The sequence below is a fragment of the Ornithorhynchus anatinus genome, chromosome 9, assembly GCF_004115215.2.
Source record: "Ornithorhynchus anatinus isolate Pmale09 chromosome 9, mOrnAna1.pri.v4, whole genome shotgun sequence".
Classification (NCBI taxonomy): Eukaryota; Metazoa; Chordata; class Mammalia; order Monotremata; family Ornithorhynchidae; genus Ornithorhynchus; species Ornithorhynchus anatinus.
Genome location: NC_041736.1, coordinates 52,467,992 through 52,486,447, shown reverse-complemented (window position 1 = coordinate 52,486,447; position 18,456 = coordinate 52,467,992). Strand labels below are relative to the sequence as shown.

The following is an 18,456-nucleotide window of genomic DNA, read 5'->3' as shown; positions in this document are numbered from 1 at the left end:
ACTTCAGATTCATAACAGAATGCACACTGACCACAATCACATTTATAGATTTTAAAATAGTTAATCCCTTCTAGTACCCTGATAAAATCCCTAATTACTACAGAAATCAACAGGAAATTGGTCAAGATTTTCACAGTGGGAGAACATCTTACGAAGTGGGGGGAGGAAAGGGGACAATGGAGAGGGAAAGCCAAGAGCAGTTTAAATTGTTTAAAAGAATATCAACAGCACTAAACATACATAAGGGAAACATTTTTGAAAATGCTCTACTTTTGAAAAAGAAATATGTCAATGATTATTATTTAGCTTGAATCTCCTGGATTTGAAGGACACCATCATATATCCTTTAGCCTCTAGAGAAGAAGCTTAATAAACTAGGACAAGGTTGTGACAGACACAAAACTGTATATCCAACACCTTTGATCCATTTAATCTCAGAGCTGAATTTGCACACTCCCCAAAATATGAACCAGGCTCATTATTCATAATTACAATCCTCTCAGTTAAACTTTCAGTTTACCCCATTTTTTTACCGACTAGTTTAGATGGGAGGAAAAATGTATACTTTTACCACACCTGTTGTTTAACTGTAAATAACATACTAACAGTAGGCAAACAAAATGCACAACTGGCCGCTTCATCATGTTGAAGATTTCCCCACTAATGAAAGATTCTAGGATTATGTGAAGGTGTTCTCACTGTACTAATTATCTTTATATGTTGAATCTCCTCTCCACATCCAACAGAAACTCCTCATCCTCTCTATTCCTCTCACAGTAACCTATTTACTGTACTTCAATCTTGTCTATCCCACCACTGACCTCTTGCAAACTCTTTTCCCCCTGCCAAAACTTCCCCTTACTTCAAAATTAACTCCCCTCACCTTCAAACCCTTCTGAAATACAGTTCCTCCAAGAAGCCTTCCCCAGTTACTATCTGAACCTTCCCAAGTAGTATTTCTCTCCAGATGTTGCTTCAGTACTTCTGTGCCACCTAATCAATTAATGAAAGTTACTCACTGAGTGCTTACTGTGTGGACAGCACTGTACTAAGAGCTTGGGAGAGTACAATTCAACAGCTGACAGACACATCTGTTGCCCACAAGGAGCTTTCAGTTTAGAGGGGGCACACACATTAATATAAATCATAGATATATACTTAAGTGCCGTGGGGTGTTTATCGAGTGCTCAAAGGGTAAAGATCCAAGAGCCTACGTGACGCAGAAGGGAAAGGGAGTAGGAGAAAGGGCTTAATCAGGTAAGACCTCTTGGAGATGTGATTTTAATAAGGCATTGAAGGTGGAGAGAGTGGTGGTGTGTCACATATGGAGAGGGAGGGAGTTTCAGTTCAGAGGGAGGACGTAGGCAAGGGGTTGGTAACAAGATAAACAAGATCGAGGTACAGTGAGCAACTTGGCGTAAGAGGAGCAAAGTGTGTGGACAGGGTAGGAAATCCGTGAGATAAGGTAGAAGGATAGACCTGATTAAATGCTTTAAAGTCAATGGTAAGAAGTGTCTGTCTAATGCAGAAGTGGATGGGCAACCACTGGTGTTTCTGGAGGAGTGAGGAGATATGGACAGAGTGATTTTTGTAGAAAAATGATCCTGCCAGCAGAGTGCAATACAGACTGTATGGGGAAAAACAGGAGGAAGGGAGGTCAACGAGGAGGATGATGCAGTAGTCAAGTGGGGTACTATCGGCCTAGTAGCAGTTTAGATGAAGACAAAAGGGAGGTTTTTAGCAATGTTGGGAAGGTAAAATCGACAGGATTTGGTGACAGAATATGCAGATTGAATGAATAAGATGGGTGGAGGACAATGCCAAGGTCACAGGATTGTGAGATAGGGACCATAGTGTCATTATCTAGTGATGGGAGAGACAGAAGGGAGACAGAGTTTGGATGGGAAGATGAGGTATCGGCGGGAGAAATAGCGTTGGATGATAACAGTGATTTTATGAACTGCTTTCCAACATGAAGATTGAAGATCTATTGAGTACAGAGAAACTGCCAAAATGGGGATGACAGCTCTTTAGTTCTAACTTTTGATCAAGTTTGCCTTTACCAGCCAAAGCCCTGAAATATGGTAAAGCACTTGAATTTGTTAGCAGTCCTGAAGACATCTGAATGAGCTACTTCTTAACAAATGGAAAACTGAGGATATGCCATGGAGCTTCAAGATACCATAATCACAGTCTTAAGAAAAAAGGCAAGAAAGGTGATTGAGTAAACTACCAGGTAGCTCAAACTGCTCTCTGTCACCAGCAAGATCCGAGACAAGTCCTCAGCCGAGCCAGCTGATGAAATAATACTGAACCCTGCTTTCCCTGAATTGCACAATGCAGTTTCAGATCAAAATGTAGCACAGCACACATGATCTTTGCAGATGTCAGCCAGAAGAAACCTACAGGAAGTGACATCCAAGACCTCCATACTCTATGTGGACTTTACCAAGTTCATTTGACACAATTAGCAGCCCTGGGCTTTGGCAACTATTTAAATACAATTGGCTGCTTTGAGGTTATTAAGAGCCCATGGGATACTGCACGAAGATATGTCTGGCTGAGCTGGAGAAGATGAAAGTCCTGTCTAGTTTTTCCCAATCATTATTACAATAAAGGAGGGCTGGGTAATAAGCCAGTTCCTGTTCAACCTATTCTATGCTGCAAACTTGAGGATCAGAGAAAGGACCCAGTGAAAGAATACGTTCCTATTCAAATTCTTATATTTTAATAAAGAGAAATATGAATATCTTTGAGACAGTCACCCAAAACTTCTATGTGCTGATGACGATGATCTAGAAACACATTTATAAGACATGAAGATGTTATGAACTGTTTCACCGTGTAATGATAAGCCTGAAGGAAACCACAGTTTCACAACCAGTCTGCTCTTAGGAAACTCCGTGATAATAATAATAATAATAATAATTGTGGTATTTAAGCGCTTACTATGTGCCAGGCATTGTACTAAGCACTGGGGTGGATATAGCAAATCACGTTGGACTCAGTCCCTGTCCACCTGGGGCTCACAGTTCTCAATCCCCATTTTACAAATGAGGCAACTGAGGCACAGAGAAGTGAAATTCATTCATTCATTCAATTGTATTTATTGAGCGCTTACTGTTTGCAGAGCACTGTACTAAGCACTTAGAATGTACAATTAGGCAACAGATAGAGATAATCCCTTGCCCAAACAAGGGGCTTCACAGTCTAAAGGGGAAGACAGACAATAAAACAACAAAAGTAGTCAGGCAGACAAGTGCAGTCAGGATTAGAACCCACGATCTTCTGATTCCCAGGCCCATGTTCTATCCACTACACCATGCTGTTGGCTTCCAGAGAGCAGCAGGAAAACAGGATTCTAATTCCAACTCTGCCACTCGCCTGCTGTGTGACCTTGGGCAAGTCAACTAGCTTCTCTTCACCCCAGCCTTTTCATCTTTAAAATGGGAATTGAGTTCCTTTTCTCTCTCCGGTTTAGACTACGCCCCAAGTGGGTGAGGGACATGTCTGATCTGATCGTATTGTGTTCACCACAGTGCTTAGCAAGAAGGAAGCTCTGACCAAAACACCACAATTATTATTAGCCAATTTCTTTCCATTAGCAATGCAGTTTAATGATGCCACTACCTTCGGCTAAATGTGGCACACTTTTCAATGATGAAATGTATGTATACCAAAGAAACCAAAAAGTCCAGCATACACTGACAGAGACTGACAGTCTGGCATCAGTGAGTTACCAAACTTCATGCTGAACTGTAGTGCTTATCTTTATCATTATTACTATTATAAATACTATGATAAAAATAATTATAGTAATGTTCTTTCAATGCTCACTATATGTCAAGTACTGTTCCGAGCCCTGGGGTAGACACAAGATAACTAGTTTGGATACGGTCCCAGTGTCCTATCAGTCTCCCCAGCTGAGTAGGAGGGAGAGCAGATATTGAATCCCCATTTTACAGATGAGAAAACTGAGGCACAGAGAAGTTAAATGATTTGCCTAGGTCACACAGCAGGCAAGTGGCAGAGTCAGGATTAGAACCCAGGTCACAGGCCCAAACTCTTTCCATTACACTACACTGTTATGAACTGAAGAGGGTACCCAACCCTTTTTAATAGGTCTGTAATAATTAAACCTCATCGAGCACATACATCAAACCTGGACAGTTTCGTCAGCATCATTTATAAACCATACTGAATATCAAAATGACAAGAGACTGACACCAATATTGGAAAATAGTGTATTCTGAGGGAGGCTTGACAGCAGAACAACTGCTTTAAGTCATAGCTTTTGCTTTAAACTACAACCATGGGAAGCAGTGTGGCTCAGTGAAAAAAGCCCAGGGCTGGGAGTCAGAGGGTCGTGGGTTCTAATCCTGAATCCGACACTTGTCAGCTGTTGTGACTTTGGGCAAGTCACTTCACTTCTCTGTGCCTCAGTAATCTCATCTGTAAAACGGGGATTAAGACTTGTGAGCCCAACGCGGGACAACCTGATCACCTTGTATCCTCTCCAGCGCTTAGAGCAGTGCTTTGCACATAGTAAGTGCATAACAAATGCCATCCTCATTATTATTATTATTACTAAGTGCTTGATTATGGTGGTATTTGTAAGCGCTTACTATGTGCCAAGCACTGTTCTAAGCACTGCTGGGGATACAAGGTAATCAGGTTGTCCCACATGGGCTCCCAGTCTTAATCCCCATTTTACAGATGAGGGAACTGAGACACAGAGAAGTGATGTGACTTGCCCAAGATCACACACAGCAGACAAGTGGTGGAGTCAAAATTGGAAGCCAGCTCTTTCTGACTCCCAGGCCCAAGCTTCTTTGCATCATTGGAACAGGAACTTTTACCTGAGTACTAGAGCTGCCTCCCCCATCCCCGATCACCCTGCGGTGGTCAGATGAGCCGGAGTTGAGAGGTAGGTAGTTTTAATGATGGGATCCACTTTTTAGGCCACAAAAAAAACTGAATGTTTGGGTTTTCATCCCATTTCAAGGTTAATTTCTTGAGAGTTAAGGATCTTGCAGAGATTCTCTCCTCAGCGCTTAGAACAGTTCTTTAGCAACATAGTAAGCGCTTAACAAATTCCACCATTTATTTATTTTTTTATTTTTTAAACAAACGTGGTCTAGGAGTGGATGTTGAGAGGGCAACTGAAATGGACAAACCCGATGTGTGGCAATCAGTACAGGCCTTGGGAAATTATACATTTGAAAACACAGTTGCATAACTGAAAACAGAGGTAAGTGCTGCAAGAAGCAAATGAATCAACAGGGTGAAAGATAATATTTATGGGTACATGGTATGGTATGGTATGGAGTATAGAAGACACTCTTAGGCTTTCCAGCCACACCCCACTTGCATGGATAAGGACTCACGTTTTTGTGGCATTACCTCAGAAAATTAAGGGAGGAGCTACATAAACATCGGTGTTGCATAATAATAATAACAGCAGTATGCGTTTAAGTGCTGCATGCCTATGCACTGTACTTGAGGAAGCACTGGGGCAGAGAGAAGATTATCAGTTCATATTGGACACAGTTCTTTGTCCCACATAGGTTCACATTCTAAGGAGGGAGAAGAGTTATTAAATCCCCATTTTTACAGATGAGGAAAGAGGCACAGAGAAATTAAATGACTTGCCCAAGGTCACAGAGCAGAGAAATGGCGTAGTAGGGATTAGAACCCAGGTCCTCTTATTCCAAGGGCACACGCTCTTTCCACTAGGCCAGATTGCTTCCCATGAGTTGATTTAGAGGTCCACAGAGAGTGACACTGCTGAATTAGTGTTTGTGAATGTTGAAATACTTTCCTGAGCTGATCGTACTATTCGGAGAGACATCTGAATGAAACGGCATCCTAATTTTAACTCACACGTTCAAAATATACTGAAAGGCTGACATTAAAATGCGACTTTATTTTTTAAAGTTGTCAAATCTTTTCATTGATGTATGGATGTTGAAATACCACAATGTGTGATCCCATGAGGAAAGGTTGTGTCTTCTCTGAATAATCTGGAATAGTGCCAAGGGCTAGCATCAGAAACCCAAGGGAATATATAGTAGTCTTACTTAATGAAGCTTCTGGCTTAAACATTTTTCAAAGTTACTTTCCTTCCTCTAATCAATATCACCTCTAAATGTCCTTTAGGTCTGCTAAATTTTATCCAAAACATCTCAAAACATGACTACAGGCTTCCAAAATGTCTTTACTCACTACTGGAAGAGTCTTAAAACTAGTACATACAAGCGTGGCTCAGTGGAAAGAGCATGGCTTTGGAGTCAGGGCTCATGAGTTCGAATCCCAGCTCTGCCACTTGTCGGCTGTGTGACTGTGGTTAGTATATATTTTCGTTACCCTATTTATTTTGTTAATGAATTGTACACGCCTTGATTCTATTTAGTTGACATGTTTTACGAGATGTTCTTCCCCTTGACTCTATTTATTGCCATTGTTCTCGTCTGTCCGTCTCCCCCGATTAGACCGTAAGCCCGTCAAATGGCAGGGACTGTCTCTATCTGGTGCCGACTTGTTCATCCCAAGCGCTTAGTACAGTGCTCTGCACATAGTAAGCGCTCAATGAATACTACTGAATGAATGAAAAGTCACTTAACTTCTCTGTGCCTTAGTTCCCTCATCTGTAAAAATGGGGATTAAGACTGTGAGCCCCACGTGGGACAACCTGATTCCCCTATGTCTACCCCAGCGCTTAGAACAGTGCTCGGCACATAGTAAGCGCTTAACAAATACCAACATTATTAACATTATTAACACACATGCACGCACAGATCTTTCATCCACTCTAAAAAGACAATACCACCAAAATACACTCTCCTCTGTAGGCCTACATCAACACTTTCCAATCCCTTTTCAAGATGTTTTTGAAAACCCCATATCCTGAACCAATAATCCCAACCAACTACTTCCAGCATCTTTCTGCTCGCTCCAGAATACTTTTCAATAGGTCAATAGTATTTACTGAATGCCTAATGTATGCAGAGCCCTATACTAAGCACTTGGAACAGTACAATAGAAGGCCGGCACAATCCCTGTCCTTAACTGTTTTACACTCAGGTTATCTCACAGAAATGTCTCTTCCATGCTCCACTGGGTGTGATGGAAAGTTACAAAATTTTGAGTAGGACACACTGATGTAAACTCTCTCTAGACTATAAGCCCCCTGTTGTACTGTACTCTCCCAAGTGCTTAGTAAAGTGTTCTGCACACAAAAATCTTTCAATAAATACCACTGATTGACAGACTGAATAAGTACCCGATTAAAATTCTTATAAATACTTACAACTTATAAGCACTTACAACTTGTGGGAAACAGCAACCTATTGTTCTTACTGCACAAGTCAAACAACTAATGTCCATGAAGGTCTAAAGCAGCGATTTCCAAACTATGAGAAAGAGGCTTTAAAATATTTTTTTTCAAATTTTCTCAAGTCTCAGGCTCCCACGGTAACAATGAAAGACCAGCTGCAGTTCTCTAGGGGTGACACACTGGCCATGATAGTACTGTTCATTCAATCAATCATAATTATTGAGTTCTTACTGTGCCCAAGCACTGTACTAAGCGCTTGGAAAGTACTATTGTCGATTCAGCAGCCGTTGGCACATCATCCGGTCTAAGTTTTGTTGCACCAACTTCAAAGCAGCAAAACAAAACTGTTCTTCAGAAAGTGAATGAAGAAGCAGCAGGGATTTTTGACAATGCAACTAAGCATAAAGGTAGATGAATAGTGAATAAGAGAAGAATCTAGCATTCTCCCACACTTGAAGAGTATAATTCATCGCATCCCATTAAAGCTTTCTAGGAACTCAAAGGTGCAAGAAACCACTGTGTGAAAATTTCCGGCCTGTAGATCAGAGTTAAATAATGTGACATTTACAAAGCTGGTTACAAAATCTAGATCCAATTAATGCTGGTTTAATACTTTAACAATGGTAAAAAGGTATAAGGCTAGCTCAAAGAAATACTAAGCTGCACTAATAATAATAATGGTTCTGGGCACTTAATATGTGCCATGCACTGTCTAAGCACTGGGGTAGATACAAGTTAATCAGGTTGGACACAGTCCCTGTCCCACATGGGAGACTCAATCTTAGAGATGAGGTTTAACATTTTTTAAAAGTCAGCATTGATTAAAAAACCCTTACACTTCTGCTAATTCCTAAGAAGACATAGTAAAATTTAAGTAAAAACTCAAGAGCCATTCTTACACTGGCTCCAGTGGAAGAATTTTTCAGAATGCCAATAGAATGAGAAGTTCCAGAAGAACTTTTCAAACACCATGGATCGGGAAAAAGAGAATCATAATAAAAATTATCTTGAGTCTTATGTTACCGAGTAGCATGAGAAGACAAAATGAATACTCACGTTTTTGATTGTTTTATACCATTCATTATACAGTAACTACCAATTCTCCCTTCTAAATGTTAAGTAAGCACAGTTGTACAATATGACTAAAAAAAGATATACTGCTAGGTTACAACGTAAAAGACAAAGGCCACTGATAAACTACTCAGCAAATCACTACAAAGTCGACTACATTATTCTTATTTCCTTAAAACATAATGTCTTTTATTCCTTGTTTGGAATTCTTTTACCAAAGAATTACTCCAGGAAAACAAGTTACTGGAGAAAGAGTAAAAAGCAGCCAGTCAAAATAAGGTTATGTAAAAATCTACCCCACAACCCGCAAATGCTAATTGCACAGAATTGCAAATATTGATCATTTTAACTGTGGCCTATAACAAACAAGTGATCAATATGCATCTTTGTTACAATCATTTTCATGAAATTAATTAAAACCTATCTGCATTTCAAATAGTTCCATATAACCCATCTTCTCCATTTAAACTTCCCAGAAATAATGCCTTTACTTATATTTTCTACTGAAAAATCCCCTAACCACTTGATAGCCTACCAAATATAAATGTCACTAAAACCAACCACAAACACGAGACTGACACACATTCACCTCTCTGACCAGTCAGCATTCTTAGAAAAAAATGAAATGAAAGCACTTTTCTTGGCACCCTTTAGCTTTGTAAGCATTTATTATTGTGGGCTCTGGATACTACAATAATACTGGAGCCAATTTTAAAAGCAGAAAATAAGCCACCATAGCATTTCAGTTCTTTGAAAACAGAGAGAGAACCTTTGCAAGATCCTTAACTTTCAAGAAATTAACCTCGAAATGGGATGAAAACCCAAACATTCAGTTTTTTTGTGGCCTAAAAGTGGATCCCATCATTAAAACTACCTACCCTCTCAACTCAGCTCATCTGACCACCGCAGGGTGATCGGGGATGGGGGAGGCAGCTCTAGTACTCAGGTAAAAGTTCCTGTTCCAATGATGCAAAGAAGCTTGGGCCTGGGAGTCAGAAAGAGCTGGCTTCCAATTTTGACTCCGCCACTTGTCTGCTGTGTGTGATCTTGGGCAAGTCACATCACTTCTCTGTGCCTCAGTTCCCTCATCTGTAAAATGGGGATTAAGACTGGGAGCCCATGTGGGACAACCTGATTACCTTGTATCCCCGACAGTGCTTAGAACAGTGCTTGGCACATAGTAAGTGCTTACAAATACCACCATAATCAAGCACTTAGTAATAATAACAATAATGAGGATGGCATTTGTTACGCACTTACTATGTGCCAAGCACTGTTCTAAGCACTGGAGAGGATACAAGGTGATCAGGTTGTCACTCGTGGGGCTCACAGTCTTAATTAGACTGTAAACCCGTCAAACGGCAGGGCCTGTCTCTATCTGTTGCCAAGTTGTTCATTCCAAGCGCTCAGTACAGTGCTCTGCACATAGTAAGCGCTCAATAAATACTATTGAATGAATCCCCGTTTTATAGATGAGGGAACTGAGACACAGAGAAGTGAAGTGACTTGCCCAAAGTCACATAGCTGACAAGTGTCGGATCCGGGATTAGAACCACGATCTGACTCCCAAGCCCCGCTCTTTCCACCAAGCCACACCGAGTACAGTGCTCTGCACACAGTAAGTGCTCAATACGATTGAATGAATAATAATAATAGCATGCTCCGCACACAGTAAGCGCTCAATAAATACAACTGAATGATTATCCACTCCAGTGCTTAGTACACTGTAAAGGTTTAAGAAAATGACATTAAAAAAAAAGGTGATGAGGACCTCTGTTCAATCTATGCGAGGGCGGGGGTGGATTGGGCCATTTCAGGACTGGAGAGGAAAGGATTCCGTGTGGGAGCCCAAGTGAAATTGGGCTTAATCCCCCAGACAGAAGGAGCCTGGATAACCGCTGGGGCGAACACAAATAATAATAATGATGGTACTTGTTAAGCACTTACGATGTGCAAAGCGCTGTTCTAAAAACTGGGGGATACAAGGTGATCAGGTTGTCCTACGTGAGGCTCACTGCCTTAATCCCCATTTTACAGATGAGGGAACTGAGGCACAGAGAAGTTAAGTGACTTGCCTCAAGTCACACACAAAGCCACTGGAGTGAAGCTGGAGTCACTAGGACAGCATGGCTTAGTGGAAAAAGCCCGGGTTTAGGAATCAGAGGTCGTGGGTTCTAATCCCAACTCCACCACTTGTCTGCTATGACCTTGGGCAAATCACTTAACTCCTCCGTGCCTGTTACCTCATCTGTAAAAATGTGGGTGGAGACTGGGAGCCCCACATGGGACCACCTGATCACCTTGAATCTACCCCGGCGCTTGGTATATTCATTCATTCAATAGTATTTATTGAGCGCTATGTGCAGAGCACTGTAGTATAGTGCTTGGCACACAGTAAGCGCTTAAATACCGTAATTATTATTATTATTAGGGTCACACCGGAAAGCAGCGTGGCTCAGTGGAAAGAGCCCGGGCTTGGGAGTCAGAGGTCATGGGTTCAGATTCTGGCTCCGCCACCTGTCAGCTGTGTGACTTCGGGCAAGTCACTTCACTGGGCCTCAGTTCCCTCATCTGTGAGCCCCACGTGGGCCAACCCGATCACCTTGTATTCCTCCCTCCAGCACTTAGAACACAGTAAGCGCTTACTCCTCATTCTTGGCTTCAAAGCTGTCCTTCACCTTGGCCCCTCCTATCTCACCTCCATTCTCTCTTTCTACTGCCCACCCCGCACGCTCCGCTCCTCTGCCGCTCACCTCCTCACCGTCCCCCGTTCTCGCCTCTCCCGCCGTCGACCCCTGGCCCATAGTCCTTACCACTGGCCTGGAATGCCCTTCCTCCTCACCTCCGCCAAACTAACTCTCTTCCCCTCTTCAAAGCCCTACTGAGAGCTCAGCTCTTCCAGGAGGCCTTCCCAGACTGAGCTCTCCCTTTCCCTCTGCTCCCCCTCCTCTCCCCTCCCACCCTCTGCCCTTCCCCTCAGCAATGTGCTCTTTTGTATATATTATTTATTACCCATTTATTTTGTTAATGAGGTGTATATCTCCTTGATTCTATTTATCTTGATGTCTTGTTTTTTGTTTTGTTCTCTTTTGCTCCTGCTGTCTCCCCCCGGAGCCCATCATTTGGCAGGGATGATCCCTATCTGTTGCCCGACTGTCCATTCCAAGCACTCAGTAGAGTGCTCTGCACATAGTAAGCGCTCAATAAATACGATTGAATGAATGAACTCGAATATGAAGATTAATAATTATGGTATTTGTTAAGCGCTTACTAGGGGCACAGCACTGTTCTAAGCGCTGGGGTAGATAGAGGATAATCAGATTATCCCACTTGGGGCTCACATTTTTTAATCCCCATTTTTGCAGATGAGGCAACTAAGGCAGAGAGAAGGTAAGTGACTTGCCCTAAGTCACACAGCAGTCGTGGAGGAGCCGGGTTTTCCCTCTTCTCCCTCCCCCTTCCCCAGCTTTCACCTCCCCTCAGCTAAGTCCCCTTTCCCTCTGCTCCTCCCTCTCCCTTCCCCTCCCCTCAGCACTGTGCTCATTTGTATAGATTTTTATTTCCCTATTTATTTTGTTAATGAGGTGTGCATCCCCTTCATTTTATTTATCGTGATGATGTTGTCTTGTTTTTGTCCTGTTTTGTCCATCTGTCTCCCCCGATTAGACTGTGAGCCCGGGTTGGGCAGGGATGGTCTCTATCTGTTGCCGAATTGTCCATTCCAAGGGCTCAGTATAGTGCTCTGCACATAGTAAGCGCTCAATAAAAACTACTGAATGAATACTAAATGATAAATAAATAAATAAATAAATAAATAAATGCTTAGAGAAGCAGCATGGCTCAGTGGAAAGAGCTGGGCTTGGGAGTCAGAGGTCATGGGTCGAATCCCCGCTACCCCGCCTGGCAGCTATGTGACTTTGGGCAAGTCACAACTTCCCTGTGCCTCAGTTACCTCATCTGTAAAATGGGGATTATTCATTCAATAGTATTTATTGAGCGCTTACTCTCTGCAGAGCACTGTACTAAGCGCTTGGAATATACAATGCGGCAACAGATGGAGACAATCCCTGCCCAATGATGGGCTCATAGTCTAATCGATAAAACTTGGTTAGATGCCACGAAGTGGTGGCAAGGCCTTGACCGTATGTGTGTTGTAAAGGTCACTAGGACCTCCTCCATCCTTCAAGGGGAGTGCTAACCTTCTCTCCTTTCATACAACACAAGTGAGGCCCACGTGGGACAACGTGATCACCCTTCTATCCGCCCCCAGCGCTTGGAACAGTGCTTTGCACAGAGTAAGCCCTTAACAAATACCATTATTATTATTATTATTATTATTACTACCACCACCAGCACAAGTCCTGCTCCTACTGCCGCCCAAGTTGGGGCCCCGCCGGGAAAGTTGAGGCCCGGGCTAGGTCTCTGGGGCCCGGCCTGAGGCAGGGAAGGAGGGAGGGAAGGGAGAGGACGGGGAGGGAAAGAGGGAGGGAAGGGAGAGGACGGAGGAAGAGGACAGGGAGGGAAGGGAGGGGAAGGGAAGGAAGGCAGAGGACGGGTAAGGAGAGGACAGGGAGGGAAGGGAGGGAGGGAAGGGAGAGGACGGAAAGGGAGGGAGGAAAGAAGGAGAGAAGGGAGGAAAGAGGGAGGGAAAGGAGAGGACGGGGAGCGAAGGGAGAGGGGAGGGAAGGAAAGAAGGCAGCACCTGTGCACCTTGGGCGCGCTGTCTGCCCTCCGCTCCGTCTTTGTGACCGACGGGGCCTGAGGGGGAGCGGGGCAGGACCCGAGGGAAGGGGCCGGGGGGCAGAAGCCGGACTTTCGGGGGCAGAAGCCGGGGTCCGGGGCAGAAGCCGGGGTCCGGACCGTCGCGCTTAGGTCCCACCGAGGCACCACTGGCACCGTGTAGCCCCGCTGGAGCCCCGCGGCGGGGGAGGGGAGGGGAGGGAAGGGCAGGGGACGGAGCCGTTGGGCCGGAGCCGGGCCCCTTACCTGCGGGTCGGTCCCTCCCTGCCGGCCGGCCCGGAGCGAGGCCTAGTACATGGCCAGCCGCCTCCGGACCTCCACGTCGCTGCCGCCGCCGCCGCCGCCGCCGCTCCTCCCCCTGGGCGCTCGGGCGGCCGGGCCGGGGCCCGTGGTCCAGCCCGAGGTCCGGCCGGTCCCGGCGGCGCCGCCCCCTCCTCCTCCTCCTCCTCCTCCTCCGCGTCCCCGCCCCGCTCGGCGGCGTCTCCTTCACGTCCCTCCCGCCCGGCCCGTCAGCCGGCAGGGGCGGCGGCGGCAGTTCCCCCCGGGGCCGCGGCGCCGCCTCTCCCGCATCCCCGGCCGCCAGAGGAGCCGCCGCCGCCGCCGCCGCCTCCCGCCGGTGGTTCGGCCTCCTCGGCCGCCAGGCCCCGCCAGGCCCGGCCCGGCCTAGTCTGCCAGTCGGCGCTGAGGCGGCCTCGGCGGCCTCGGCCGCGGCCCCCCACAATCCACCGCGGTGGTTGGCGCGCGGGCGGTTGGGCGCGCGGGCGGTTGGGCGCGCGGGCGGTTGGGCGCGCGGGCGGTTGGGCGCGCGGGCGGTTGGGCGCGCGGGCGGTTGGGCGCGCGGGCGGTTGGGCGCGCGGGCGGTTGGGCGCGCGGGCGGCCCCCGCCTGAGGCCAGCGGAAGCGCGCTACCCGCCCCCCCCCCCCCCCCACGGCCCCAACTGGCTGGGGAAGCCGCGTGGCTCCAGTGCAGAGAGCTTGGGCTTGGGAGTCAGAGGTCATGGGTTTCGACTCCCGGCTCTGCCACTTGTCAGCTGTGGGACTGTGGGCGAGTCACTTCACCTCCTCTGGGCCTCAGATACCTCCTCTGGAAAATGGGGATTCAAATGGGAGCCCCACGTGGGGCAATCTGATCACCCTGAATCCCCCCCCCAGCGCTTAGAACAGTGCTTTGCACATAGTAAACGCTTACAAGTACCACCATTATTGTTAGTAGTAGTAGTAGTAGTATGGGTTCGACTCCCGGCTCTGCCACTTGACAGCTGTGTGACTGTGGGCCAGTCACTTCACTTCTCTGGGCCTCAGATACCTCAGCTGGAAAATGGGGATTAAAACTGTGAGCCCCACATGGGACAATCTGATGACCCTGTATCCCCTCAGTGCTTAGAACGGTGCTTTGCACGTGGTAAGTGCTTAACAAATGCCACCATTATCATTATTTATTATTATTATTATTATTATGGGTTCGACTCCTGGCTCTGCCACTTGTCAGCTGTGTGACTGTGGGCAAGTCACTTCATTTCTCTGGGCCTCAGTGACCTCATCTGTAAAATGGCGATTAAAACTGTGAGCCCCACATGGGACAATCTGATCACCCTGAATCCCCCCAGCGCTTTAGAACAGTGCTTGGCACATAGTAAGGGCTTAACAAATACCCACCATTATATTATTATGGTTCGACTCCCGGCTCTGCCACTTGTCAGGCTGTGTGACTGTGGGCAAGTCACTTCACTTCTCTGGGCCTCAGATACCTCACCTGGAAAATGGGGATTAACTGTGAGCCTCACATGGGACAACCTGATTACCCTGTGTCTACCCCAGCGCTTAGAACAGAGCTCTGCACATAGTAAGCGGCTTAACAAATACCAAAATTAATCACACCCCGCCTTGTCAGCTGTGTGACTGTGGGCAAGTCCCTTCTCTGGGCCTCAGTTTTGGCTCAGTGGAAAGAGCCCGGCTTGAGAGTCAGAGGTTCATGGGTTCGAATCCCAGCTCCGCCACTTGTCAGCTGTGTGACTGTGGGCAAGTCACTTCACTTCTCTGGGCCTCAGTTCCCTCATCTGTAAAATGGGAATTAACACTGTGAGCCCCACGTGGGTCAACCTGATCACCTTGTATCCCCCAGTGCTTTAGAAAAGTGCTTTGCACATAGTAAGCGCTTAACATAATTAACTTTTGAAAATCTTTCCAAATTAACCTACATACAGAATTGCCATTTTCATTCCAGAACCCTATTAGCCCTCAAAATAGAAGACTTGAGGGGTTGGTCAGTTTGGAAATTATAAAATGGGAATGAAAGACTGTGAGCCTCATGAGGGACAACCTCATTAATAATAATAATAATAATGTTGGTATTTGTTAAGCACTTACTATGTGCAGAGCACTGTTCTAAGTGCTGGGGTAGATATAGGGTCATCAGGTTGCCCCACGTGAGGCTCACAGTCTTTCATCCCCCATTTTAAAGATGAGGTCACTGAGGCACAGAGAAGTGAAGTGACTTGCCACAGTCACACTGCTGACAAGTGCAGACCTGGGATCAAGCCCATGACCTCCGACTCCCAAGCCCATGCTCTTTCCACTGAGCAATGCTGCTTCCTGCATCTCCCCCCAGCGCTTAGAAACACTGCTCTGCACATAGTAAGCGCTTAACAAATACCATCATTATTATTATTATTATTGTGTCCTCTCAGCGAATTGTCCCCTCCAGCGCTTAGTAATAATAATAACGTTGGTTTAAACGCTTTCTATGTGCCAAGCCACTGTTCTAAGCACTGGGGTGGAGACAGGCTTGTCCCACTTGAGCCTCACAGTCGTACGGGGCTCAGTGGCAATGAGCCCGTGCTTGGCAGTTGGAGGTCATGGGTTCTGCCACTTGGCAGCTGGGTGACTGTGGGGCAAGTCACTTCATTTCTCTGGGCCTCAGTTCCCTCATCTGTAAAATGGGGATGAGACTGTGAGCCCCACGTGGGGCAATCTGATTACCCTGTATCTACCCCTGCACTTAGAACAGTGCTCTGCACCTAGTAAGCGCTTAAATACCAACATTAAATACCAACATTAATTACGTGGCTCAGTGGAAAGAGCCCGGGCTTGGTAGTCAGAGGTCATGGGTTCGAATCCCGGCTCTGCCCCGTCAACTGGGTGACTGTGGGCAAGTCACTTCACTTCTCTGTGCCTCAGTTACCTCATCTGGAAAATGGGGATTAACTGTGAGCCTCACGTGGGACAAACCTGATTATCCTGTATCTACCCCAGCGCTCAGAACAGTGCTCTGGACATAGTAAGTGCTTAACAAATACCAACATTAAATACCAACATTAATTACGTGGCTCAGTGGAAAGAGCGTGGGCTTGACAAGTCAGAGGTCATGGGTTCGAATCCTGGCTCTGCCACATCAGCTGGGGTGACTGTGGGCAAGTCACTTCACTTCTATGTGCCTCAGTTCCCTCATCTGTAAAATGGGGATTAAGACTGAGCCTCACGTGGGGCAATCTGATTACCCTGTATCTACACCAGCGCTTAGAACAGTGCTCTGCACATTGTAAGCGCTTAACAAATACCAACATTATTGCTTCACTTCTCTGTGCCTCGGTGACCTCATCTGGAAAATGGGGATTAACTGTGAGCCTCACGTGGGACAACCTGATTACCCTGTATCTTTCCCAGCGCTTAGAACAGTGCTCTGCACATAGTAAGCACTTAAATACCAACATTATTATTATTAATCCCCATTTTACAGATGAGGTCACTGAGGCACCGAGAAGTCAAATGACTTGCCCAAAGTCACACAGCTGACAGGTGGCGGAGCCAGGATTAGAACCCACGACCTCTGATTCCTGAGGCCCGTGCTCTCTCCACTGAGCCACGAGTATGGTGCTCTGCACATAGTGAGCGCTCAATAAATATGACTGAATGAATGACGAATGGAAGATGTTCTTCCTTGGTGATTCTTTTACGCCATTGGTTATACAGGAACTACAGATCCTCCCTTCTAAATGTTCAGTAAGCACAGTTGTACCATGCCACTAAAAAAGATATATTGATAGGTCACAAGGTAAAAGACAAAGGCCACTGATGCACTACTCGGCAATTTACTCTTGGACGAATGGAAGATGTTCTTCCTTTTTGATTCTTTACACCATTCCTTATACAGTAACTAACTACAAATCCTCCCTTCTAAATGTTAAGTAAGCACAGTTGTACCATATGACTAAAAAAAGACATATTGATAGGTCACAAGGTAAAAGACAAAGGCCACTGATGCACTACTTGGCAATTTACTCTTGGAAGAATGGAAGATGGTCTTCCTTTTTGATTCTTTTACACCATTCCTTATACAGTAACTAACTACAAATCCTCCCTTCTAAATGTTAAGTAAGCACAGTTGTACCATATGACTAAAAAGGATATATTGATAGGTCACAAGGTAAAAGACAAAGGCACTGCAAAAGACAAAGGCCACTGCTGCACTACTCAGCAATTTACTCTTGGAAGAATGGAAGATGGTCTTCCTCTTCCCATAGGTGAATCTCGGGCCACACAGAGACCCCTCCAGTCCTTCCCAGAAGAGGTACTGAAGGGCCCTGAAAGGATATAGAGGTCCGGGGGCCAAAATCAATCGGTGCTATTTTATTGAGCCTTTGCTACATAGAGAAGCAGAGTGCCTCAGTGGAAAGAGCACGGGCTGGGAGGTCAGAGGTCATGGGTTCAGATCCCGGGCTCTGCCCGCTTGTCGGCTATGTGACTTTGGGCAAGTCGCTTCACTTCACTGGGCCTCAGTGACCTCAACTGTAAAATGGGCATTAAGACTGTGAGCCCCACGTGGGACAACCTGATCACCTTCTCTCCTCCCTGCACTTAGAACAATGCTCTGCACATAGTAAACGCTTAACAGATGTCATCATTATTATCATTATTACTGTGCTGAGCGATTGGGAGAGTACATACCACAGGATTAGCAGACACTGTTTCCCTGGCCAGTAATGATTTTAATTAATTAATTCATTCTTTCAGTCGTATTATTGAGCACTTACTTTGTGCAGAGCACTGTACTAAGAGCTTGGAATGAACAATTTGGCAACAGATACAGTCCCTGCCCAACAACGGGCTCACAGTCTAAACAGTTTTAATCAGAGGTGCCAGGTGAATGGGAGTAGTAGGTAGGAGAAGCAGCACGTCTAATTGGAAAAAGCACGGGTCTGGAAAGAAGGAACTGGGTTCTAATACTGCCACTCTTCTGCTGCATGACCTTAGGCAAGTCACTGGACTTCTCTAACCCTTTGTTTCCTCATTTTGCAAAAATGGGGATCCAGT

The 18,456-nt window shown here is 45.8% G+C and overlaps 1 protein-coding gene and 1 non-coding gene across 2 annotated transcripts in view; both read right to left on the bottom strand.

The window, feature by feature from the left end:
- Positions 1 to 13,494, bottom strand: part of VPS54 (VPS54 subunit of GARP complex) — a 58,581-nt gene extending 45,087 nt beyond the window's left edge. The window contains 1 exon segment of the mRNA XM_029072305.1: positions 13,394 to 13,494. The gene's annotated coding sequence lies outside the window, so the exon portion shown is untranslated.
- LOC114814452 lies at positions 12,504 to 12,628 on the bottom strand. The gene has a single exon (XR_003762249.1). It is a non-coding gene; the product is annotated as a U6atac minor spliceosomal RNA (small nuclear RNA).
- Positions 13,495 to 18,456: the final 4,962 nt, after the last annotated feature.